Source organism: Phalacrocorax aristotelis, chromosome 8, assembly GCF_949628215.1.
Source record: "Phalacrocorax aristotelis chromosome 8, bGulAri2.1, whole genome shotgun sequence".
Taxonomy (NCBI): domain Eukaryota; kingdom Metazoa; phylum Chordata; class Aves; order Suliformes; family Phalacrocoracidae; genus Phalacrocorax; species Phalacrocorax aristotelis.
Genome location: NC_134283.1, coordinates 4,361,596 through 4,386,884, shown reverse-complemented (window position 1 = coordinate 4,386,884; position 25,289 = coordinate 4,361,596). Strand labels below are relative to the sequence as shown.

At 41.2% G+C, this 25,289-nt stretch overlaps 1 protein-coding gene across 6 annotated transcripts in view; it reads left to right on the top strand.

The window, feature by feature from the left end:
* WFDC1 (WAP four-disulfide core domain 1) overlaps positions 1-25,289 on the top strand; it is a 140,049-nt gene that overhangs the window by 10,339 nt on the left and 104,421 nt on the right. For 5 of the 6 annotated variants that reach the window (XM_075101267.1, XM_075101265.1, XM_075101263.1 and 2 more), the window contains one exon: positions 21,001-21,079. The exons of the other annotated variant lie outside the window; for it this stretch is intronic. The gene's annotated coding sequence lies outside the window, so the exon portion shown is untranslated. The remainder of the gene's footprint in view (positions 1-21,000; positions 21,080-25,289) is intronic. 6 annotated transcript variants of the gene reach the window in all.

Below are 25,289 nucleotides of genomic sequence, written 5' to 3'. Positions count from 1 at the left end.
GAACACGCTTCTTTAAATGTTAGCAACCTTAAAAGTAATGCCTGCGGTTCCGTGTAGTTGTCAATGTGCTAAAAGAGTTTCTGATGATGGACAACAAGAAATAATTCCTCCATGTTCATCATCCTTTTCCCAGTTTTGGGCCACGTTGTTAGCAATTCAGCATGATGCAGAAGCAATAAATACTATTCTGTACCTCAGATCTAGACAGCTGGTTCCCCAGATTTTGTGCAGAACTGTTTTACCACCTGTTTGCTTGGCATACAGCAGTTTGCTGCTAAATTATTCACTTTATTCTGTGGCCAACAGACTGGATGCTTGTGACATGTCAAGTGAAATTCAATCACTACGCCTGATGTAAACAAACTCTCAAGACTTGTGTCTTTGAGGAACGGAGCTTTTGATAATGTGATCGTCTTCTTTTGATAATGTGATCATCTTCTCCCGGTCTGTCTTTAGCACTCCCAAGGGAGGCATTAATAAAGTGAAGGCAAGATCCTCATCATTTAATGGTAGTGCACTCCCTGCCCTTAGGCCAGTTTAGATCAGGCTGGGGTGCGAATGAGTACGGATCAGGAAAGGAAAAGGTAGTTTGCTCACAAGAATCCACACCTGAAACTGCTGGTCCCTGGTGGGATCTGGGGCTTACGGGGAGCCTTTGCAACAGCCAGTGGGGCAGAAGGGCAGAATACATTTGTGCACATAAGCATCATTTTTTTTGTTCAGTAAACTGTGTCGTGTCTGGGGGCAATCACATAGGTGTGGAGTCTGACTTTGGATTTTTGTATCTTCAAGCTGCTGGCGCTAGACAGTATCCATATCAGTTGCTTCAGTGTGGGAGATGGATTTATTTTTTCATCCCTAGAATCAGGGGGTAAGGAATGGGGTGGGGGGTGTACTCCTGTTCCCCTGCTGCAGGAACGGAAGATTGTGTGTTGCAAAAATGGCAAAATGGTACTGTAAAATTCAAGCCTTGACATTTAGATTTCCTCAGGTTGTAAATGTGGCACGGAAGCCACATATGTATCATTTGTTCTACCACACAGCAAGAACTGATAGCACAAAGGAGATTAGATTTTTTTCTTCCAATACTGGGGAAAAAATTTATTTTAGTCCCTTCTCCTCCTCAAGAAAAGCTTGAATTATCTTCAGTAGAAAAAATATAGAAAATTGTTATCACTGGCAAACTAGAAATACCACTAGTGAAAAACAGGTGGTTCTTCAAGGACATTGTAACCGGTAATATGAGGAGCTTCAAAGTAAAAAAAATCTGCTTTAATTATAGGTGGTATCTCATAGTGATGTACCATTCCTAGATTGTCTCTTTTTTGGGCCCCTTCCCTTTACCTGTGAGAGGAATGAGAACTTTGCACCATTTTCCTGAGCCTGACTGTGACAATCCATCTACTAGGTCAGACTATGGAGGAGGGTTTATAGGAAAGATTGCAGCCGGCAGATCTATTCCCTCTAAAGGCAATCCTTTGCGAACAGAAGCTGGGCCAAAAGTGTGCACCCTTTGTTGCCATGCAACAGTCGGGCAGAACCCCGGGTACCAGGTACAGCTTGTCCATCATTTTGTGGTTTTTCAAGATCCTTTTCTAACGTGGCTACCAGAACTGCGAAGTCTTCCAGTCCCTGCCTCAGCCGTGCTGTAAAACAACTTCCTTACTCCTACTTATTAGCCCCGCACACACACATTTAAAGATCCTGTTAGCCTTTTATGCTACCACACCGCCTCAATTTATACCTTCGTTTCAGATTATGTCAATGCCGTTCTGTCTCTATTCATCATCATGCAACAAGATCTCCTCACATGACCTTAACAGCAGATCGGTCCTAACATTGGACTTGTGTCTCTGCTAAAATGAATAAGACTGTCGGTGCAGGGAAGGCAGTTAATCCGTGGCTATGACAAAATGTCCACTCATCCACATTTCTTCTGTTTCTGTTTCCTATGGGAAGCTGTGTTCTTCACGCTGGATTTAGTGCGTTATATCTGTGACACAGTGCTAGGAATATGTTATAACATATATATGTTACGATTTATATCCATGCCAGATACGAAGAAGACCAGGTTTTAACATCTTGATCTCTTTTCCCAATATAATTGGTAATATGAGTGGCTAATATTGAAAAGAACCAGTTCTTTCTTTGTGTTGTTAAAAACTGTATAAAGACGTTGAGAGGGTGTGGTAATCGAGAGTTACACTTGTCTGCGTGTGAGAGAACGTATCTGTTCTTGGGTCTCAAAACACTGCCTATTTTTAGACTGCATTGATAGTACACAATTATTTTCAGTTCTTGGATCCAATACATTTCCATACGTTCCCTTTGATACTCAATAGTGAATGCTTATTTATGCAGTAAAATGCATAACAATATACAATATCAAGCTATAAAAGTGTATGTAGGATTGCTGCTATAATCTCCCGTTGCATGTATATAGTTTTGTCTAGTTCCGTGCAAAAATGTGAAGCCTATGCCAAGCAGAAGGTTCTTGAAAGGGTCATAGAGTCATAACCCTTTTGGAAGAAACAACCAGCAAGTTTAAGAAGTGAAATTAAACTTTAACAGCACCCTAATTGCATGGCAGTAAAATTGAACCCTTATAATTCTGGTTACATTATCTTAGAAATGCTTTTACTGAACCTTAAGCTGTAGAAGAAATAAATCCATTAGAAGCCTAACCTCAAAGGGACATGAAGAGGTCATCTTTCATTTCCCTGCTCTAAGGCTACAGGGGCTGAAAAATTTCAAGCGATGTATTGTTTCAAAAATCGTGTGTGCATGCACGACTGCCAGGGGAAGAGTTAAGGTTATGCACTTTAAGATTCCTACTTTCAGATGTCAAAATAAGTAACTTGAGCAGGGTCAGTAACACATAGTCATAGAAGTAAGAGAAAGCTGGAAACTGAGAGGAGTCGCATTTTGAAAATAAATTGGAACTGGAAAACAATCCTAGAAACAATGTGATAAATACTTCTGAGTCAATACTTGTCAACGTGTTATTTGTACACATTGTGATTTCATTATTCAGCCAGCCGTGAATAAAACTGGGCCATCTAAAGCTAGTGGTTATTTTCCTCCACTTTCCATAATCAGAGACTGTTGAAATTAAACCAGTGCAGGGCTAACAACGTAGGCTGGCTGTTTTACTTATTGCTTCTGCTCGGATCTGCACCAGTAGTGTCTGGAGAACACAAGCAGTAGCAGACTCAGGGCACCTGTAATTATTACTGCAAATTACTAAATTGACCTTGCCAGAAAAAAATCGAGCAAAAGTTCTCTTGTTAATTAGTTTTCTCAAATGCTTTTGTAACTTGTTTGTATAGGATGGAGATAGGCCAGATAAAGAAAAAGCAGGCACCGGAGAGATGCACTTAGGGTGGTAAATGATGGATGAAGTACTGTTAGGAATTGGGGCGTTGCGTTTTTACATGTACTAATCTGAGACACACCACAATTATTAGGTGCTGATGTCTTAAGAAAATTGGTTTAAATGTTCTAAAAATGTTACAAAATGATGGCAATTAAAAAGGACTCATTTCTTCATTACAGTCTGCAAGTGAGGGTTCTGCTCTGGTGGCAAGGAACTCGTGGAATATTCTTGTTTGAGTTGGTTCATCTTGGAATAGAGCAGTTTCCCTTATTTGCCGCTGGCTCGCAGATTGCACCACAGGTTTGAAAGCAGCATCTCCAGGTAATACCTGTGCTCCTGTGGGAAGCAAACTTGCACTGCTTTGGGCCTTAGCCAGCACAACTAAACGTAAAGGGAAAAAGCTTCACAAAGCAAGAGAAGAAAGGGTCACCACATTGTGCTTCTGACCCGCTGTTCAGTTTCTGTTCTGTGTGCCGAGTTGCACGTCTGTGGAATGCTGTTGTGCAGGACAGTTTGCAAGATACTATGTTCATAAACTATGAAATCAAGTTACTGATAACACCCTGGGTATGTTTGGAAATGCCAGAGGTTCAAAGGATCTTCAGGTATCAGAAAAGGTGGACTGATGAGGTGGTTTTTTTTTTCTTTTAATTGGCATTTCTCATAATCCCAATGTGTACTGTGTTCAGTGGTTTAACTTCTGGGGCCACAGGACTATGGGACCATTTGGCCGGGCTGTGGACAGCAAGCGCTGGTGGTTTGGCTGGATCTGGAAAGCAGAAGGAAGAGGAAAAGCAATTCTTTCATCCTTAACATCAAAGCCAATGGCAACCATTGATTTAATGAGGAAATCACTGCTACTCTCAGGAGGAACTCTAGGGACAAAATCTCCTTTGCTCTAGAAGGATGAAGGAGTTGCTTCATTTCACGGTTTTGTGTGTTTAATTTTCTGCTCTGCCTTTATTCAGAGTGGAGAATGTGGAGTGACTATCCCTGCTTTTCCATACTGCAGTCATTCTGCCTCCTTTGCATGACTAAGAAAGGGTAGGATCATCTAAGCCCTGCCTGCTACTGTCTGGTGCAGAACTGAGGCAAGGAGCTGCCCAGGTGAATGTTGAAGCTGGTTTATGCTTGCAGCAGAGTCCTCCTCTTGGCAGAGATTTCTAGTGCTTTATCAAACTGTCTGGCCGCATCAGTTAATTGCTTGTTACAAAGTCATATCGAAGTGCTTAAAGATCGCAATGCACTTGTTAATTTGATTCTTTGAATAGTTTAGGAGAGCTCAGTCGTGCTGGGGTAACGCGAAAGCAATCTTACAACGTACCTGAAGCACGCATGCCTGCCAACGGCAAGGGTAATCAATCAGTGTGTTGCCACCACTATCGATGTAGTCTGAGATGGAGTTTGACTTGAAGGAAATTAAGCATAACAGAGTGATAATAGAATGATCAATGCTGCTTGCTGCAGACTTTGCATGTGCATTGAAAAGGAAGATATTTTGTCGATGCTAGCCACAGATGTGTAAATGAGGTGATAAGTCTCACCTGAAATACAAAGCTAAAGAGAAGCGACTGGTATGGTAAAGTTAACACTGGTGCTTTCCTAACAAAGCAAGAAAAACAAGAACTTTCTCTTTCAAGAAAATGTAGATAGTTCTGGCTGTTGTAATGAAATTCCTATATCTCACCATTTGAATCATGGTTCCATTTTCTCTCATAAACATTGATGGTAAAGAAGGAACTGGTGGAGAAGCCATATTCCCCTAGCACTTGAGTAGCCTGGGCTGTGATATAGATACCTCTGGGTTGTGAACTAGAAACCTGTTGTCATAAAACCTCTTCCTTGTTATTAAAAGACTGCTTTCAATGGCAATAAAGCCATCAGTTTGGGGCAAAGTTTTTCTCTTCAATGGGATATTCTGTAGAAGGAGCCTTCCTTCAATAGCAGAATTTGTGGTGAGAATCATGGGCCTCAGCTTCATCTAGCACAAAGCCTTTTGTTCACCAGCATGTTCCTGAATTCTGATACGAGGAGGAATACATTTCTACGTGTCTCACCTTGGGAGTGCTCCGCAGTCAATAGGGTTGGTCCCTGAAGCAGGCATGTTTGCAAAATTCTGTTTGTGTAATGCCATTTTGGATTTTTATTATGTTAATAGTTCCCATAAGGGAAAATGAGACTTCTGAATGTCTGATGGCTTATTGGATCTAGCATTCATTATTTATTCTGCGTGCTTTTATTGATGGTTGTTGCTGAAGAAGTATCCTCATCCTTGTGGGTTTCCTAGTGCTTTTATAGAATGTCAAGTTCTTGGGGAATCATTAAGGAAATCTTTAGGGATCTTCATCTATTTCCCATCCTTCCACGCATGTTAGAGTTTCAGTGTCACCATAACTATGTTATTTTCAGCATTTTGGCTTGCTGCAAAGACTACAGGTTGCATTTCCACACCCTGGCTGTTTTTCCCAGCCATCAAGGACCTTATTCACAGCATCTAATCCACTCTCTGAAATGTTCTGAGCTACTTTCCTCAATAATATCAGATGATGAGCCAGATAATGGGATTGCCATATCCCAATCATATGCTTTAAAATATCTTGTGGGTTCAAAATTTCATTATTTTAATCTTCCATTGACCACTCTCTGAACTCTTTCAATTCGCTGAGGCTTTTCTACAAAATTACATTACCTAGCAGTGGCTTGCGTGAAATCTTTTTTTAATATCCTCTAATAGTCAATAGCTTTTTAATACAAGATTTTGTTCTCAAATTCCTTTTCCATGTAGGAAACTTTTATTTCTTGGCATTACTGTGCATTCAAATACCATGTCGTTTACCTTTGTTCTTCATTTAATGTTACCCTCAGGTTAAACCCATTCACACCTCAGCGGCCACGTAGCTTTAAATCTGTGCAGATACGTTCTGTGGAACTTTTAATTAATTGAATAGATATTCTTAGTGAATCATAGCAGTCTTCTGATCCAGAGTGACTGTAGCAGTCCGACCACCACCTGAGCAATTCAATTTATGGTTTAGATGATGACAATCACTACATCATTGTTGGTGCTCTGAAATTTACAGTCTTTGTCAAAACAGGAAGTTCTGAAGCAAACAGGAAAGAATTGAACTGATATTTGGGTAACCATTTGAATATGGCATATATCATGAATATGAATATATCATTTGAATATCACCAGTTTCTGAGATCATTTGAGTTTTAAAAGCCTGGGTAAGTTGGAATTTTTTGAAGTACGCACAGGGAATTAGGCATTCAGAAAGAAACTCCGCTTTGAGCAAGGACTTGTCACGAAGCCTCTGATCCACCAATGTCCTTCTTAGGTTCTGAGTTCAACCCACTGTGAGTAAATTTCAGTCTCTCAGTATATGACTATGTAGTTCTTCGAAATTCATTGCATTCAAAATTAGTATTGTTGGGGATTCTCTGCTTTTTCCTTTACTTTTGTGAAAGGTTATTTTTAAGTATATACGTTTTCAAATCGGATGCAACCTAAGCCACAACTCTGGAGTGTTTTCACCAGATATCTGGATTTGGCCAAACACATTGTTTTGTATCTGAATTTAGATATTGGTGTAACAGACATTAGACTTGAGCTTTAGAGCTTTGAATGCATTTAGATCCTATTTTTTTTAGAGATCATGCTTTTCCTAAACTTTTGTCTTCCTTCCAGGACATTTCAGTTGAGCCAATGCCAGCGCAGAGCACGATCTGTTGTCATGATCAGCATGATCTTGTTGATCTTGCCTGCACGAGGTGATGTCTTCTGATAAGGGCAGCTGGAAATGAGACTCCCGGCAGCACAGAGGCAAGAGTTCATCTTCTCCCCCACAGTGATCATGCCTTGTATCAACTGAGATACTCAGTCTCTTGTGTTTGTGAAGGATGTGGGCTCCATACCCCTAATTTTTAAGCATACCTTCCCCTCTTGAAGCATCAACGGTAGGTAATAAAAATCTCACAGAGCTGCTCTAACAATCCCATATCTTTGAAATGAGCAAGAAATAGAGTACCACAGGAATCACACTAGGTAGATGACATGCTTTAACTGAGTTGAGTCCTTGAAGGATTAGTCTGGTGATTATGGGAAGACTACAGCTGAATGTCTTTTTAAATCAGGTAATTTGAAATTAACTCTCTTTTCCTTATCTAGTTAGTACAGTCCATTGTTCTGAATTTATGGCTCGGGTTGCTATCTGATGTTTAAAACATTTCCCAGAGTGTCTGCTGAGGAGTTTAATGTCATTTGAGACCCTCTCATTCTTGAATGCTACAACTGCAATGAGATTAGGAAGAAGAGTGGTTAAAATGAGTTTCCAGTGCTAACTCAGAACCTCTCAAAAGAGAATTTAAGAGAGAATTTAATTTTTCTCAAAAGAGAAAATTTAAAAGACTAGAAGGCTGAAAGTGATCCATATTGAGAGACTACCTGCTGTCCAGAGCAAGCATGGACTCCAGCTTCTTCAAGCTGCAGTTCTCTTTGCTTTCCGATAATATGCCAGATGTACCATGAACGTCTCCCAGCTCGAGCATTGCTTGATTAAAAGGGGTTAGAGAAAAGAAATGCAGTGAGAGCTTGCCACTTTCTACTCCGTGCGACTCACCCTGCCTGCCAGGCAAACAGGCAGCAGAGCTATTATCATTCAAATAGCAATGAGATGTGTGATTTAGGTTTTTCAGGTCTCTGCCTTTTATACCCTCATAATGGAAATCATTAGGGATCCACTGAAATATTCCATTTATTGCAGTAAATTTAGATGACTGGTGACATTAAGTGCTGTTATGGGTCTGGGTCATGATTACTGCCAAGCAGAGTCCTGTTCTGGCTGAGTGAGTATGCATTAACTCAAATAGCTATATTATTATCCATCATGGCTGTTGAATAAGGTCCAGTTTTTCTAGCAACAGGGTGGGTAGGAAGGTGTCCCAGATAAGTGTCTGCCTCTTACATCTGGGGACAAATTCAGGATCAAGCCTTCCTTGTTTGCTTGGGTAGATCAAAAGTGTTTGAGCTAATCCAGCCTTTCCAAATTGCACTTTTCTTCTTCTGCATGGTGACTGAGGGCAACGCCTGTTCAAGCGCTGGAGGAGAGTTATTACCTGTGTGCCTAAGAAAAGGAAAGGAAGAGGCAGGCATCTCTGGAGCTAGACAGTGATGAGGTTACAAAGCAAATACGCTCCCAACTACAAACATACAGAATTATCACATACAATTAAGTGTTCTTTTCTGCCACACGGTTGAGGTCCAATCTGTCATGGCAGCCTTGCTCCAGAATTAGAGTGAATCTCAGCCTTTGATTCTATCCTCTCTAGACAGGTTTTTAGCTTGACAGCCAAAAATCAGGTTGCTTACAACATAAATTCCCTATCTTGAGTTCCAAACGCTGGCTTTACAAATTGCACTTTCATTATGTAAAATAAAGCAATTTATATCCATTGACAGCAGATACAATGCTTCAGTGCACACTGTTTGGCTTGATGTATTTGTTAGCCTCAAAATAGCTGCCTTCCAAAGGTACAAGTGCTTGTCCTGCTGCATGATCCTTGTGTCTATAAGCACGACCCTGCTCATCTTCCAGAATGAGGGAGGTTATTTTTAAATTCTGAGTTTAGCCATTTTAATCTGGAATGAAATGCACAGATAAAAGAAGTTAATTTGTTTGTCTTGCTGGTAAACCTCAGGCTTCTGTTATTGTAAGACTGCTTATCAGAAATAATAAATTCATACACTTTTTTCCTCTGAAACACTGGCAAGGTATAATTACATTATGATTTATTTTACAACCTCAAGACCAGAACCTGAAATATTTACTCAGGCAAAATTAGAAGTCAAGGAGAGCAATCAATCATTCACAGCTAGGGAACTGTAATTCTCTCTATGTCTGTTTAGTAGACTGAGTACAGAATAACCCCGTTGTTAGGACCTCTGACAAACGCAAAGAAAAAAAGTCAGGTTTCTTAATTTCTAATGCCTTTTCACTCTGAGCCTTATTAATGCACCTCGCTCTGAGTAACAGTCATAAACAGTAGTTCAGCCTCTCTAATAGCCAGATACAAGGTATTAGTGGAAATGGGGATAATCTGGGACCCCAGTTACCCACCTAAATGGGAGCACTGGGCAAGGCATCCTCCAACTTTACCATTTCCTTCCATGTGGATATGGCATATTGGTGGGATTTCTCTCACTGGTCAGATCTGCTCCAAAAGCTATGAGTTGTGTAAGATTGCGCTTGGTTTTTGGGGGAGGGATGCATTACTGGGTTTGCCCATGATATTTTCCTCTTCTCCAGGCCACGCCAGGCGTTCTTGCTGGCCAGCCGTCCTACTGTGTGTTTTAAGATCCCAACCAGCCACTACAGCTTTGGATGTAAACAGAAAAACTTCTTACAGCATTTAACTGTATGGAGGTACGAAAGTAGATTAGAAATCCGCAATGTGTTCGGGGTAAAACACCGCCCACCAAGGAACTGTTAATGCGTGGGGAAACAAGCTGATTTGAGACCGAACAATTAGTATGTCTCTGAAAGACACTTTAAGAATTATCCCTATTTTCGGGCCTGAACCTTCAGGTAACTGTAAATCAGTATGTAGAAAATGATTTTTCATGTCTAATTCATGTTTAGTAAAAAGATCATAAAAGTCTCCAGGTTCTGTGTTCTTTTAATTGCCAGCTTTCTCACGAAAACTAAGAATTTTCACCATAACTCGTATGTCCTGGTATGTGTTTAGTTAACAAAACACTTTGTAACATCACTGCCTAAGTCTTGACAGGAACAGTCAATTTTTCAGCTTCTTTCTTGAAGTGAATGGTGAGCCCAGAATAATAAAATACGATGGAACTGGTGTCAACCAAAATGATTATTCAATGGAAGTTTAAGTAACTGAGCAGGCAGGTGACCATACCCGATCACAGAATGAGGACAGCTGTGGAGATGTAGGTCATCGCTGTTTAATAATTCCCATAGGTGCTTAGGGTGCCTTTTGTAGCCTGTTAAAAATGAGACATCATTGTGCCCTCTTTCTTGTCCCTCAGACAAAGAATCAATCTCATACAGTTTATTTAAGGAATTATGAGCTGAATCTGTTAGAAGCTGGTGTTATTTATTTCAGGGGAATTATGCTGGTTTACCTCAGCTGAGGATATGATGGATATTTCCTTGGACCTTCCACAAATCACCGCACATACAGTATTTTGGGAATACATACCTGTGAATGTGAATAAAAATTTCTGACTGTGTGGGTTTTGAGATACGTTGTGTGTGGAAGGACTCTGGGCCCCACCTATCAAATATATGCAGGTGCATTTGGGCCAAAACCCTGGAAATGATGCTTTTCGTACCTTTGATTTCAAAGCAGAACATTTGCTGAAATTAGAACGATACATGTAATATTCTGAACAGACCTTCTGCCTTCTGATTCTGGGTCTGTTAGGAAAGACATTTTCCAGTGGAAAAAGCCCAACTATGCTATTTTATACAGGCTACAGGAGCTATTAATCCTCCAAAATGGCTGTTTGCAAACAGTAACGTCTGGTAAATTCTTCCTTACAGCTTTTTTCAGCTGGCCTGCACAGGATACGGGTATAGATGTGCTCGTCCCTTACAGTTCTACAGATGCTGCTCTGGCAAGTGTCATTGCAGCGGTGTCCATCAAAAATGTCACTCAAGAGAAACATTTGCCAAATCTTCCTGCCAGCATGAGCTAAATCATCTCACTGTGGATCGAATGTAGTTCATCCTTGCTTCTCCCGCTCCAGGAAGATCATTAGGGAGCCATAGAAGAGCTGATAACTAGCTGTGAGTGACTTGCAGCGGATGCTAAACTGATAAGAGTTATTTTTTTTACCGTGAGATCTGAAACTCTAGGAACTTTATTAGTTACTGAGGAATGGTTACCCTAATTTTAAGGGACTGGATAGAGGAACTTATGGGAACAGAACAAGCTAGTAAGTGAACCTATGATCTGATTAATAAATATTCCATACTAGCCTTTAGGCTGGAATGCCCTGCGTTTAAATCTACTCACTCTCCCACTTGTTTATGCAATGATGCCTGAGACATGGACCTCACTGAAACTACGAATTAGTAAGAGCCCTCCCCACTGAATGCTGATTTGGTTCATGTTTCCTGAGAGAAGTTAGAAGGCAACATCGCATCAGGTAGCATAAGTGGGATAGGTAGGAGATGGAGAGCAAAGCAAAATAGAGACAAAAAGAACAAAGACTTCTAAGCTTGTTGTAATTTGCCTAATCCTGTTGAGATGAATGTTTCATGTACTTTATTTCCGATAAGTAGTCTTTACACTTTTCTCCTGCAGATTACCGCTCTTTCTGGTTTGTCAATCTATGCTGAGTTTCCATCTGAAAGGATGGACAGTTGTGTGCTGCAAGACTGACAGGAAATAATAAAATCAATTAATTCAGGAAGTCAAAGTCGGTTCTTAAATTTTCCTACGTAGTTGGGTTGAAGGAGGTGTACTGTGCAGACCTAAGAGCCTAGTCCTGCTGCTGCCGGTTTCTTAGCAGATCACTGCATCCATGTGCGAACTTCCCTGTAGGCCAAAAGTGCCCACTATGCACTGCTGGGTCCAGACCTTGCCACAGGGAAGGCCTGACCCTGGAACAGATGAGCAGGAACTTCCTAGGTGACCTTTCCAGCTGTCAGAGAGTCGCTCCCACTGAGGTGCCTTTGGTCCCAAGCAGAGCCGTGAACCCATGCACTGCCGTTAAGATAACTAATTTTAGCAGCTTCATCTGGTTAATTGGGACTCTCAGCAGAACATGTCTGCAGAGGAAGCCTGGAGGAAAGTAAGAGATCACTCGGGTATGAACTGCAAATGTTTTAAAGCTTCACTTTCCCCTGGATAAATCTTCCCAGGAACTGTGGTACTTGTGCCGCTGCCATTCCTGGCTAATCTCCTTCACTTGGATGGGAGGTTTCTTCAGTGCAGGACGATATTTAATAGAAGTGTACAAGACATCTACTTAATACGTGGCATTTTTCTGTTTGAATGATACTAAATATTTTCCAGATCTACTGAAGATATTTGGACATTTCAAAGGCTATTTTAGACCATTTTCATAATTTTCTGCGTGAGCTGAGGGCTAAACTTCCAGATTTTTTGTTGACAGCTGTCAAAGGTCCCTTAAATACTAAAAATCACTTTAAAATGTGCAGAACCTAAGCCACCTTTAAAAGTCTTAAGTATTGTGTAGGAGGCATGTGAGTTGCTCTGTTTGTGTCTTATGTTACCAAGAACTGTATCTATCATTGTTATCTTTTACCCATTTGTCGGAGTGCCACTGATATTTCCAGCAGAGAACTTGGTGAGAGGCGCTGCTGCAAATGTTCTAAATGCAAAAGGAAAATCTGATGCAGAGTTGTATTAGGGGGTTGGCTCTAAATTCACCATTTCTATCATATAAAAAGCTAACATTATTTAAATATCATGCTAAATGAAAATGTATCTATTTCATTGTTCTTCTGAAGAGTGTGACATTGCTGCCTAGTCAAGAACTGGGTATAACCTCTTCCATCAACCTATTCTGTCAATAGTTCATTGGTTCTACATTTAGAAACAGGGTGCCAAAAGCTAAGACTTGAGCGTGCATCTGCTTTGGATTTACAGGCCATCATGGAAACACAGGAAAGAATAAAGAGGCATTGCTGATAAACCGGAATAAATTGGTTTCAGGTTTTGCATCCAAAACTCGGATTGTTATTCTCTTTTGAAACTAATTGAAGGTTGGCAGCCCTCACAGTTATGTGAGAGTGACAATGTGTTTGTTGTAAGGGATTTTTGGTAGAACACGATGTATGGAACCGATCTTGTTGTTCTCTTAGAAGATGGATAAGTCAGTGATGAGAACTTGACATATGCTTTATACTGTGCATTCGAGTTCAAATAAATGTTGACTTGGCCAACAGTTTCCTTTAAAATACACATAAACACTGCTCACAGCATTTTGCTTATCAGTGGTTTGCTAAAGACCTCTTCAAACTTTGCGTCAATCTGACGTGTCAGCCAGTTGTGTCAAACTCTGACGACCAGTGCAACGAGAGTTGCCTGATCTATAGAAGGATTCATTGCTGTTAGTGCTAAGCTGTCAAAAAAATGAACAGCACTGGTGCTTCCCGATCCCTGATGTCCTGTAACACGCGGTTGTTGGAAGCTGCGTTCCTCTGGGAGAGGTGGACGGGAAAGCATTGCTGGTGAGACAGCAAGCGGGAAGCCAGCTTTTGAGAACCTGCAAGCCGTGAATTCTTTTTCCTGAAAAAGAAACAAAGGATTTTGTCCTACTTTTCTAGAGGTTAGCTTTTGTTTAATCTCCCAATCTTCTGGCATACTGAATCACTGACTACTCTAGTAACAACAAACTAGTTAATCCTTATGAAGCATGTAGTGATAATTCAGCCTGAGAAGAATTCATGTCTTACTGCTGCCAGCTAAAAACTTATGTTAAAATTTCTCCTATTACAGAAAAGAAAATGAAACGTGATTTTTTGTTTCTCCTCAATTTTTTTTTTTTTCTTCCAGTGAACTCTCTAATCACAGTGTTCTCAGTTATTTCAGGGATCCTCATCATAGCTGGCCAGTTCTTACTGGGTTTTGTTTTATATTCTCTTAGAGCAGAGCAAAGGTCCACCCTTCTACTTCCTCAGTAAACAAGTAAGAAAAGAAAACCTGTTAATTACAGGTGGTGTTTATGTCTAAAGAGCTGATCTAGCTTCACAGAAATCAACAATTTTAATTGTCTTGGGAAGAAAAAAAGCGGTTTGATAAAAAGAAAAAATCTATAGATAGAAAAAAATCTGCAAGACGTAATTAGTATTTTATGTTGGTAAGAGGAAAAATGATTTTTTTAAAAAAAGGACAGTTTGAGCCAAAAATGTCATATCAACAGTTTCTCTGAAAGACATTTCAGCAGTGTTATGCTAGTGGGAAGATACGTATTCCTAATCTGCCACTTTCTGCTCATTTTCTGCATAATCAAGTCTTCCTGAGACTCCGGGTTCCACAGCAGCAATCATACAAGCTGGCAAAAAGGTAACTTTAAGCAAGTTTAAAAACTACCAGGCCAACAGCCACATGTCTCAGGCCGAGACGTACACTTTCAGCTACTCTCCATGGACCTGCTGTGCTGCTTCACGCTTAGAATGTGATCCCACACAGCCGAGGGGCCTTTCCAGTACATTAATGTGTAAGGAGCAGAGGGGTAGAGAATTGGGTCAGTACTGAGCTTTGTAACTTTAAGTCAGGTGTCAGGCTTGGGTTTCAGCGGGAATTTGTGAAAATGTTGTGTGGTGCTCTCCCAGGGTTTGAATCTGCACATGTTGTCAATAACGTAATTAATGACTTTGCGCTGTTCTTGACGTAGGGAGAATCTACTGTTAAATAGTACTAATGAATAGACCGCCTCTACTATTAACCTTCCTGCCTATTTACTGCCGTCGTGTGGAAGGGGAAGTGGCCCTGTTTTTATCGTTGGGAGCACGGCGCACAAAATGCAGGCTTCCCAGTGCTTCACAGGCAAGTCAGTAGGACAGTGAAAATAGGTGAGGCCTGGTGATGACAAGCTTTAGGACTACAGTTAAAACCACATTTCAAAATGTGCTTTTATGGCAGTGAGACAGCTCTCCTACATGGTACATGTTCTAGCCCAGTTCCCTGTGCACGGATTTGCCTCCCTAACCTTGTCCACTGTGCTTCATTTTTCTCTTTTTAATTTGACTCCTTCAGATCTTCCCGCTGCCTCACTTACTAGCACATCCTTCTGAGATGTTTTAAAAATAGGTGGCTGAAAATAAGAGCATTACATAAAAATGTGGAACCACTAAGACACGTGGAAAATGTTTATAATAAATCACTCTCCCTCCTTTACCTTTTGCATCGACGATACAATGTTGATGGACCTACAGGCAATTAGTGACGCCTAAACCTGTGTTAGACTTCTCTCCAGTCATTTCAGTGGCTTAATGTGAAGGCAAAGTCTGTAGGCCAGACTGGGTGATCAAAGTCATGGTTTTGAGCTTCCACTTCAACGGGACCACACTTGTAGGTGCTTGTCGCTGTAGCATGGTACGGTGATAACCACTGTGTTCAAGAATAATCGTTTTAAGAATTTTATGCTGTACTTCAAATAGCATTGGATATCACTACTTAGTAAAACCAAACCATTGTCAGAAATATGGCAATTGTGGATTAAGTAAATTTAATGTAATATAAAGATGTGATGATGGAAATTAAATCTTTTAAGCATGGCATTTAATCTTTTGCCAATGTAAAGATGTACATTTTCAGTATTCCCTGTTTTCCCATTGCTATTACACTACTGTGCTGGTTTTGGCTGGGATAGAGTTAATTTTCTTCACAGTAGCCTCTATGGCGCTGTGGTTTGGATTTGTGCTGGAAACAGCACTGATAACCCAGGGCTGTTTCAGTCCCTGCTGAGCAGGGCTTGCACAGAGTCAAGGCATTTCTGCCCCTCACCCCACCCTACCAGCGAGGGGCTGGGGGGCACCAGGGGTTGGGAGGGGACACGGCCGGGACAGTGACCCCAACCCACCCAGGGATGTCCCGCACCACACGGCGTCAGGCTCAGCACATAGAGCTGGGGGAGGAGGAGGAAGGGGGGACGTTTGGAGTGATGGCGTTTCCCTTCCCAGGTCACCGTTAGGTGTGATGGAGCCCTGCTGCCCTGGGGATGGCTGAGCACCCCCTGCCCGTGGGGAGGAGGGAATGGATTCCTTGGTTTGCTCTGCTTGTGTGCGCGGCTTTTGCTTTCCCTATTAAACTGTCTTTATCTCAGCCCACAAGTTTTTCCCACTTTTACCCTTCCAGTTCTCTCCCCCGTCCCTCCGGAGGGGAGTGAGCGAGCGGCTGCGTGGGGCTTAGTCGCCAGCTGGGGTTAAACCACAACAGTTACTAACTTGAATTCTTTTTTGGTTTTGCGGTTAGATTTTTTGATCTGGTTTACTTGTGTTTATCTGCAGAGAAAAGGCTGAGGTCTAAAGATCAATTCATTTTACATTTTCTTCCCACCCACCTTATCAGGTTTCAGAGGGATAGGGAGTAATTAGTTTTGCTTTTCAGTATTCTTGTGCACGCTGTATTTGCAGTTGTAAATGACAAAATACTAGCCTGATTTTTAATACTCCTGTAAGGTGGTCCACTTGCTCTGATGCGTTAAAAAATCAAAGTAATTTGTTTCACTAGGATCTCCCAGGTAGCTTTTGAGCTATTAGTCGGAGCTTCCATTCTGGAAAGGTACACATCAGCGATCAAGTCTATTTGCTGCTTTCAGTGTGAATTCACCGTGGAGGAGGGCCGGTCCTGAGACCTCTCTGTGATTGATGCCTCTGAACTGTGAAAGGAGCCTGTATAAAGTCTGTGACAAAACCCGCTGCCTTTTTTAATAGGTGCAAAAAAGCTGAAAGTTAATTTCTCAGAGAGTGCATAACACAGCGTTCTTTTGCTGCACTTTGTCCTGAGAAAGTTACTGTGTCATTTTTCCTCCCTAAAATATTATCTCCTACAGAAAGATATATGTTTGATGAGTTCCAGCTATAGCTTTTCTCCTTCTCTTCTTCCATTTGGTTGCTTGCAGGACTTTACAAAGGGACATAGAGCCACAGCAAGTGAAGAAACATCTGTGTTAATTAATCAGGCTGGGGGATGAGGGCCAGCTGGGGATCATTATAAATTGCTAGGAACAGTACAGAAGGTTTGGACACCTGGGGAGGCTGGATGGGCAGTGTGCTGGCAGACAGAAGGAAAAGTATTTTCTGTAGAGAATTCAGGTTGGAGGAAATAAGGCAGGGTGGGGGGTGTCTCTGTCAATCTTTAAAGTCAGAACTAGTTTCTCTTGCATTATTTATTGGTTTAGGGTTTTATGTATCCCTTCTGAGTGCTGGAGGAAAACATTACACATGGTTTTTCCACAAGCCGTCCCTGCTGAGATAAGCTGAGGGGGTTAGTTAAGTTAGGGCTTGAACGTATTGAAGGTAGAGGAAAAGCAAGCTTGAAGTCCAGTATGCTGATATCTGCCAATACCTTTATATTTGTAGCTGACCAGAACTTGTGTTCCTTCGAATCCTTTTTATAACACTTCTTTCTAGTAGGAACCCTGGGCTGAGCAATCTGCCCAATGCCACTCGGGTAGTAGCTTGCCTAGCGACTGTGTTCTGGGGTCAAATCATGCCTTTTGGCAATGAAGTGTTCTCCTGCGCTCTGTCAATACATCTCCTATGAGTTATCCCCTACATATACAGCTAAAGGCAAACACTGGAGGTAGTTGGTTTTCTTTGCATTGCTTGTAATATATGGAATAATCATACCTGACTCTGAATACTCATGCCGACTTTTTAAATCTTCTTTTTCCTTTTTTTCTTCCCATAGCACTAGAATACATTCCTGCCCTCTGGGTAAACCTGAGTAGAACTTAACATTAATTTGCAATCTTCTTGCCTTCATGCTAAGCTACCCAAGATATTTTACTGTTAATTTCACAGTTCTCGGAACCCAAGGCAATGTAGCACCTGTAAAGTCTCAAAACTAGTGAATGATGTCAATAGTTAGGAATGAGTGCAATGGTCTGCTGAGCTTAGAAATGTGCTCAGCATTACGTGGGTTTCTGTTACTTGGTCATGCGAAGTATCTTGTAGATCTAGCTGTCATTGTTAATGCTGGGGACAATGCAGACCAAAGCTCAAGTAAAAGGAGATTACAGAAGGGGATATGTGAAGACAAAAGCATGACAAAGATCTCTAGGTGATTCTGGGCAGGTGGTGTAAATCTGAGCATTTGGAATACAAAAGGATGCAATTGATAACCGAGGAAGAAACTAGAAAAGCTCAGGTTGTATTTGTTACAGCAGGCAGGAAGTCCTTTGAGTCAACTGGAAATTACTGCAGCAAGGAGCTTAGCCTGCAGAAGGAATCTGATGGCTTTTAATGGAGTTGCACAAGATGCATGCTTGAAAGCAGGGCAGGGATAAGAGGGGGAGGAGTATGCAGCAGTTAAAGGCAGCTGTAAGAGTCGCTGCCATGTGTGTTTCATAATGAAAGCCTTTCGGCAAGACTTTCAGGGAGGCTGGAGTGGTACCTTCAGTGCCTGTGTCTGTGGTTAAACCACTTGTATACCTTGTGTAAGTCCTTGTATACCTTGTGTAAGTCCTGGAGCAATCACCTGTTGGGCAGCGGTGCAGGAAGAAAGCAGGAATACCCTGTGCGTAGCTTCCCCCTAGAGAGGCGGTGAGGCCTGGCTGCAGGAAGGAGGGAGGTCTTGCACCAATGTTTGTTTGAAGGAAGAAGCTGTGCTAGCCCTGTTATCCGTTATCTCACCTCAGAGGCACAGTGCATCAGAGAGTACGGTTGGCAACCATAAAATGTTGACAGCCACAAACAGCATTGTGGTGATGTGTCTGATGTATTATACATAGTCATTTTTTTAATAGAATAATGGCAAATAAATAAAGTGACCTACGTATAGAGTATATATTCTGTCCTCCCAGAACAGCTTCTGGTTCTAACAGGACAGGACCCATCCATCTGAGCACTGAGCTGCTCCTTTACCTTGCTAAGTAGTGCAGGTACCACTAGATGGCTGTCAGACAGAAGGCGTGAGGACCTCTGGGAGAGCATCCAGGGCAGATCAAGATTCAATGCAGAGTCTTTACAAAGTGATTTTGAGGTGGAGTCTTAACTATCAGAAAGTTTTGGATGGGGGGAGAGACTTAATCATGCTGAATTGTGTTTGTGTGATGAACTGATGTTTTGGTATGGAAAGCACGATTCAGAGGCAGGGTGCTCACGGTCTGCTACGGGGTTTCATTGGCTGGAGACATCTCTGTGAGCCGCTGGTGTCAGGTTAAGTGAACTCTGATTTGGTAGTTCATATGTTGAAGAGACTGAAGGTCTCAGAGGCAAAAAGGGCTGAATCACTGGAGCATTTTCCTTTTTTCAACTTAGTGTTATAATTTGTGTAACAGCATTAGAAGCATATCTTAAAGCTGCCTTGTGATAATACAAAGTGTTTGTCTCAGAAGGCAGTAACAAAACTGAGATGTTGAATAAGAAGGGGACCGGCACAATGACTTGACTGTGGGGGTCCTGTTTGGCCCCTAGTCTCAGGCTCAGGTCTGGCTGGAACAGAGCTGGAACGGAGGCCCTGAAAAGTAAGGACATCATCGGTCTGTGTGTGCTTCACATCCTTGTGGACTGGAAGAGTGGGAGAAAATCTGAAGGCTGATGTCTTAATATTGGTTCAACACCACAGTGGTGTTCCTGCAGATATGGTTTTACACTCATCTGGACATGTGGCACATATGTTGATAAGATGCCTCTTCAATAATTTTCTTCAGTCAGTTAAAGTACACCGAGTGACTGTCTTGGGAGGGAGGCCAGTGCAATGTTACAAAGATATGCTTCACTCCTCAGATGTGCAAGTGCAGGTCGCAGCCGGGGAGATGTTAGCTTGAATAGTGCCTGCCGTGGCACAGCGTATTTGCTGATCCTCCTAAAGCCTATGAATAAGAAATGGCTTGCCCCCGTGTAGCACAAAAAGCAGGAAGGGAAAGAATGAAGAGGATGCTCTTTCTGTGGCAACCAGCAAGCTGTGGAAATTGGAGTAATTTCTTATGGGCAAACCCACAGGTTTCCTGAGGAAAAACCTCCATTAGTTCTTGTTCCTCTAGACCTGCCTTACTGCTATCTCATGAAATCAGGTCATGCAAATACAGTTCCTTGGGACAGTTCCCATGCGTACATTCTGGCAAGGTTAAGCTCTGTGCAGTCTTCAGCTTAGAAGCCACTTGACTTACCCAACGCATCTTGGAAGAGGAAAAGTTCCAAAACTAATATAAGCTTGATTATTCAACAGAAAAGCAGTTAGGAGAAATGAGTGCTATTGCTGTCTTGTTACGTTCAGGGTGCTCCAAGACATTTTGGCTGGTTGCTCTTGCTCTCTGAGTAAAATGAGAGAATCACATAAATATTGGCAGTCCTCAGTGCTGCTTTTAAGCTGGAGTTGAACAAGCAAACAGCTATGACTATGCCAGCTTTTCTCTCAAATAAGCGTGCCCTTAAGGAGCAGGTTCAGCACCTCCTTGTAGTTAAAATTGGAGAGTATTCTCTCCCATGCACAGGAACAGAATGACTGTCTAATAGTGGTTTATGGCTTGGGATATTCCCTGCTGTTAGAGACCCCTTGCTGGCCCCTCTTCTCTGTTGGAAACAGGATGCATCCCTTTTCCAGTTTCCCACCCAGAATCAGCCACCGTGGAAATCTTCGAATGCCTTATGAAATTCCCTCCCTTTTGGAAACGTGGGTGTTCGGGAGCGTTCGGTGTAGCTGTTTCAGAGAGTACACAGACTGTGTTTTTAGGAAGATCAACGTATATATAGAACCACAGCATGCAGTGGTAGGAGTATAGATAAGACTGGAAATACAAAGGCTTGTGTTTGTGTCTGGGTTTGCAATTCTTGTCGACAGGTTGCAGGGGTCACAGTCGAACAAAACTTGTGAGGCCTGAAATGGTGATCGTGGTTGGTGGTAAAAGGAAGGTTGTTCTTTCTCTTCAGCTGTCTGATTGACTGTTGTTTACATTTCAGAATCATTTGATGAAAGAGGAGAACGACAGTGAACATATTGCAGCAATGTGGAAGTGTTTACAGCCTTATTCTCAGCTGTGTAAGTTGGATTAAGTCTATGGATTTTAAGAGTGATACTGATTTACACCACACCTAGGCTGCTCTGCTTTTCTTTTTCCCTTTGTTATCCCAAGCTGAGATACAGAAGCAGGCAGTGTGAAACACAGAGGTCTTCTAAACCCAGTCAGAATCTGTGTTACTTCAGTGAAATAAAGTATAGGCAGGTATAAAATTTAACTACCTTATTGTAATATTTAGTTGCACTTCTCCGAGTTTTCAGCATGCGGGGTGATTCAAACTCTCTAGACTTCCGCAAAGCCAGAGGCACTTAGCGGCTCACAGGAATTATCTGACAACCTGCAAAAACAGGCCTTTGATTTGCTGTTATTTCAACAGTGATTAAGGACCAGCAAACCTATTATCCTGTACTGCTGACACGTTTTGCTCCTTTGGGAGATAATTTGAAAATGATTTATCTGTGTAGTGTTCCCTCAAATATTCTTGCTTCTGAAATGCATTTCTGTGGTTTTGGGTTTGTCTTTCTTTGTTTTTTCTTTTTTTTTTTTAATGCCACTTGTGTAATATCTCTGAGGAATGGACCCTTGATTACAGTTTTATTCAGAAATGCAAAATTTCGCAGACAAAATGACAATTCACAACCTCTGAATCACTTGTGGCACAAACCTTTGACCTTGATTTCCCTTAGGTATCTTTGTATCAGTACAAATTAGTTTAATTTGTTTAAGCATGCATACTTACACCTTAATGAGCTGACAGCATTATCTTTATCAGTTCTGGAAATGGATGTACTAAATCCTACTGACTGCAGGCACCATTCAAGGTATGAACCTGTGTATCGGAGTTACAGATAGGGCTGGTTTCAACCTATGTGATTTCACCTTCTCTTTCCTAAAAGTATCCTGTAAAAAAGCATAGTAATCGTGTTGTGTGAGTCTATTGATGTATCTTGGCTGAACTGTGTAATAATGTTTTTTCCTTTAATCATGAGTGGCTTATAGCTTTTTCGTCTCTCTGAAGCTTTGGAATTTCCTGGAGTCTGTCGTCTTTGAGCTGAGATAATTTTTGTGAATTTCTTATATCAAAGTCTCTCAGAGGTAGAACAGCTCTAAGCAATTTGGTGTGAAACTGGGCAGTTAGGAAAGCTTCAGGATAGCTAGGAAAAAAGTAAAACATCAGACTAATGAAAACTTATGTAATTTGGAGAAGTAGATCCTCAAGGCATAAAGTTTTGTGATTGTTACCTGCTTTGTTGTTCTGGTGAAGAGATTTCAAGAATAGTGATTTGCAAGTGAAATTTTAATTGGAAAATTTTAACAGATCTTTTCCTAAAAGACAGTGTAAGACACTTGAAGGACAGTACAAGACCTGTTGATTGAAGGACATAAACCCATTTCTTTTGTGTTATTAGCATTCTCTGTTCATGAGTGCGATCCAATTGTCTTTAGTATTTGTCTCACGGTACCTTTAAGGTTATGAATTTTCTTATTAAAATTCTTTAACGAGATGGTTTTTCGTATGGCAAATGAACAACTCCTGATATGGGGTTCCAGCGTGGGCAGGCAAAACCAAAAGAAGCTGTGGAACTAGGAAGGTTCTCGGTCAGTGCTGTGTCTGTGCGGGAAGTGACATACACCTGGGTGCGGAGGTAAAGCAAACGGTGGAACATCAGCAAATGATCGTGCTGTTGGTCTGAAATTAAGTGAAACATCATTGGATTCTCACCGAGGCACTGCAAGGGCTTCATTGCCCTGCAAGGTCAATGTAAATTGTACCTCATCTACTTTAGCTTTTGGCGGAAGAAAGATTCTGTACCACTCCATTTGTTCTTACCAAGAATAGTCAGAGTTTCTTGAAAGGTGATGCAAAGAGATCGTTGTGAAGAAGCTGAGGTAAAACCTGTTGACTCGTAGTTAGTGTCTAGCTGACTAACATTTGGCTGAATGCTAGAACTGGCAAGCACGAAATTTTGGAAGATATTATGGATTTATTATATGCATGTATAGAGTTCTATGCTAATACATTAAATCCTAAAGGATTTTTTTCTTAAACAAAATTGCCGGGTATGAAGCAGTAGACCTTTGCATTTAAGATTTAAAAACTTTAAGTGTTGTTTCGGGATGATTAGGTTTTATTACTTAGTTATGGTACTTATTACTGGTGATAGACTATAACTTTCGGAAGAGAAACACCGAAAGTGTCTTCTACAACCCTTCCCTTTTAGACATATGCTTCACAGACGTAGTTCACAGGAAGGAATTTAATACCTTCAGTAAAATATGCTAGAATATCTAGCTTTTTATTTTGCAGAAACAAGACTCCATTTAGGAAACTGGAGTATTATATCAGCCTTTTACCGGTTTTAACTTTAACATGTGACTAATAATTTATTACTTGTAGAAGTAAAAACTTTCTAACCCTCCTTCAGGGAATGTGCTGTACTTTTAATTTCCTTGACCTTCTAGGTTTTCATCATTATTTATAGATCACTGCAATGTATTAAAACAATTTTCTGGACCAAAAAGGGGGATAAAACCAGCTTTCATTAGGAATAAAATCAGAGGAGGCGTGCAGAGTGGAATTTTTATCAGCAGATGTGCTTAATTGTTCAAAATAAGTGCAAAATACTGTTTGGGTATGTTCGAAATAAAAATATTGACCAATAGAAGCTTTAAGTAGTTCTGCTGTAATTTATGCATAGGATATGCAGTACACTTAGTGAATTCTTTTGCAATTTACTCCTAAAATAATGTACTATTCCCTCCAATGAATTTATGTGACTTAAATAATAAACCTGGTAACTTTAATTGTATTATGAATACTAGTGGCTGGATGCAAACTTCAGATTGCCAAAGACAGATGAAAAGCAGATTGCAGGAGATCTAACAGTAGGTTGAAATAATGAAATACTGAAACTATGAAACTGATGGGAGTTCATTACTAAAATAATAATACGTCCATCTGATGCGATGCCAGAGGAACTGATGAATGTCAAAGAGGAGAAACAGCTGGAGAACAGCTGGGAGGTACCAGGGCTGCAGTGAGAATTTGCAGCAATTTGCAGAACCCCTGAGGAAATAGGAGGTAGGTCAAAGCAAAGGTCTTAGCCCCTCAGTACTATTTTGGCATCATAGAAAATTTGCATTTAGTCCGTGATCAAAACCCGTTCACTGTATCTCTGTTCCAAGTCAGACCAGTAATTGGAAGGGTCCTGTACTGCATTTCCACGGGATTCTGTCACTCTCTGTCTGGTGTCCCTAGCTGGTTTGCCGAGCAGGATATCTATCGACTTCCCCAAACAAAGCAGTTGGGGGGTGGGGAGGGGGATGTTTGTGGGTCCCTTTGTTATACGGTAGAGTTGTTGCTATATCAGCGTAGCAATTAGGAGCTTAAAAAGAGATAGAAAGCATTGGTGAGGGCTGAACCACACGGTTTCCCCTGCATAATGGGTGCTGTTCCTCTGCTGCTTCTAGGATTCAGATTCAGTGAAAAGGCTTTGAACTAAGAGAAGCTGGATGCCAGGCACCTAAATTGCTCTTTTAATTAAGTCTGGTTATGAAATGATACGATCTTGGCAACAACAATATCTGCTAATTGTAACTGCTTGTTCTGAATTTGTTACTCAGTTGGGTTACACAGGAACTAAATGTTCCTCTCAACATGTTTTTCCCTCCCTAGTAACACAATGAATCATGAAGGACATTTTCTGTGAAAGCTGGTGCAGCCCAGACTCAGCTATAGGAAGAGATTAAGTTAGAAACAGAAATATATGTTATGGTCCTGATTCTGCTGAAAGTACAAGCACTTACGTCACTGTTAAACACTCACGATTGTTTGTTTGTTTGTTCATTTGTTTTACCACCGTGTTTCAGGACATTCTTACATTGTGTTTTGGAAGAACTTACTCAAGCTTAAATGCTTGACTGAGTCAAGGGTTGGATTGCTGTGAATTTGGATGCCTGTTATGTCCACAACCCCACCTACATCACAGAACCTTTTGGACATGAAGCTGTTATAAGTACTTGGGCAGTAAAAGCTCTGATATTTTTCCAGCTATCTACATGTTTAGAGCAATGTGGCAGGGCTAATTTTCTGTGGGACCATGCTGAACTAACTCCTGAACTAGAAAGAAAACCGTTAATTAGAAAAAGCAAACCGTTGCACTACCTAATTGTTTGTATTTCCAGAGAGTGTGTCAGTGGGCAGAAATGTCTTTTTAAAGACGTGACTAT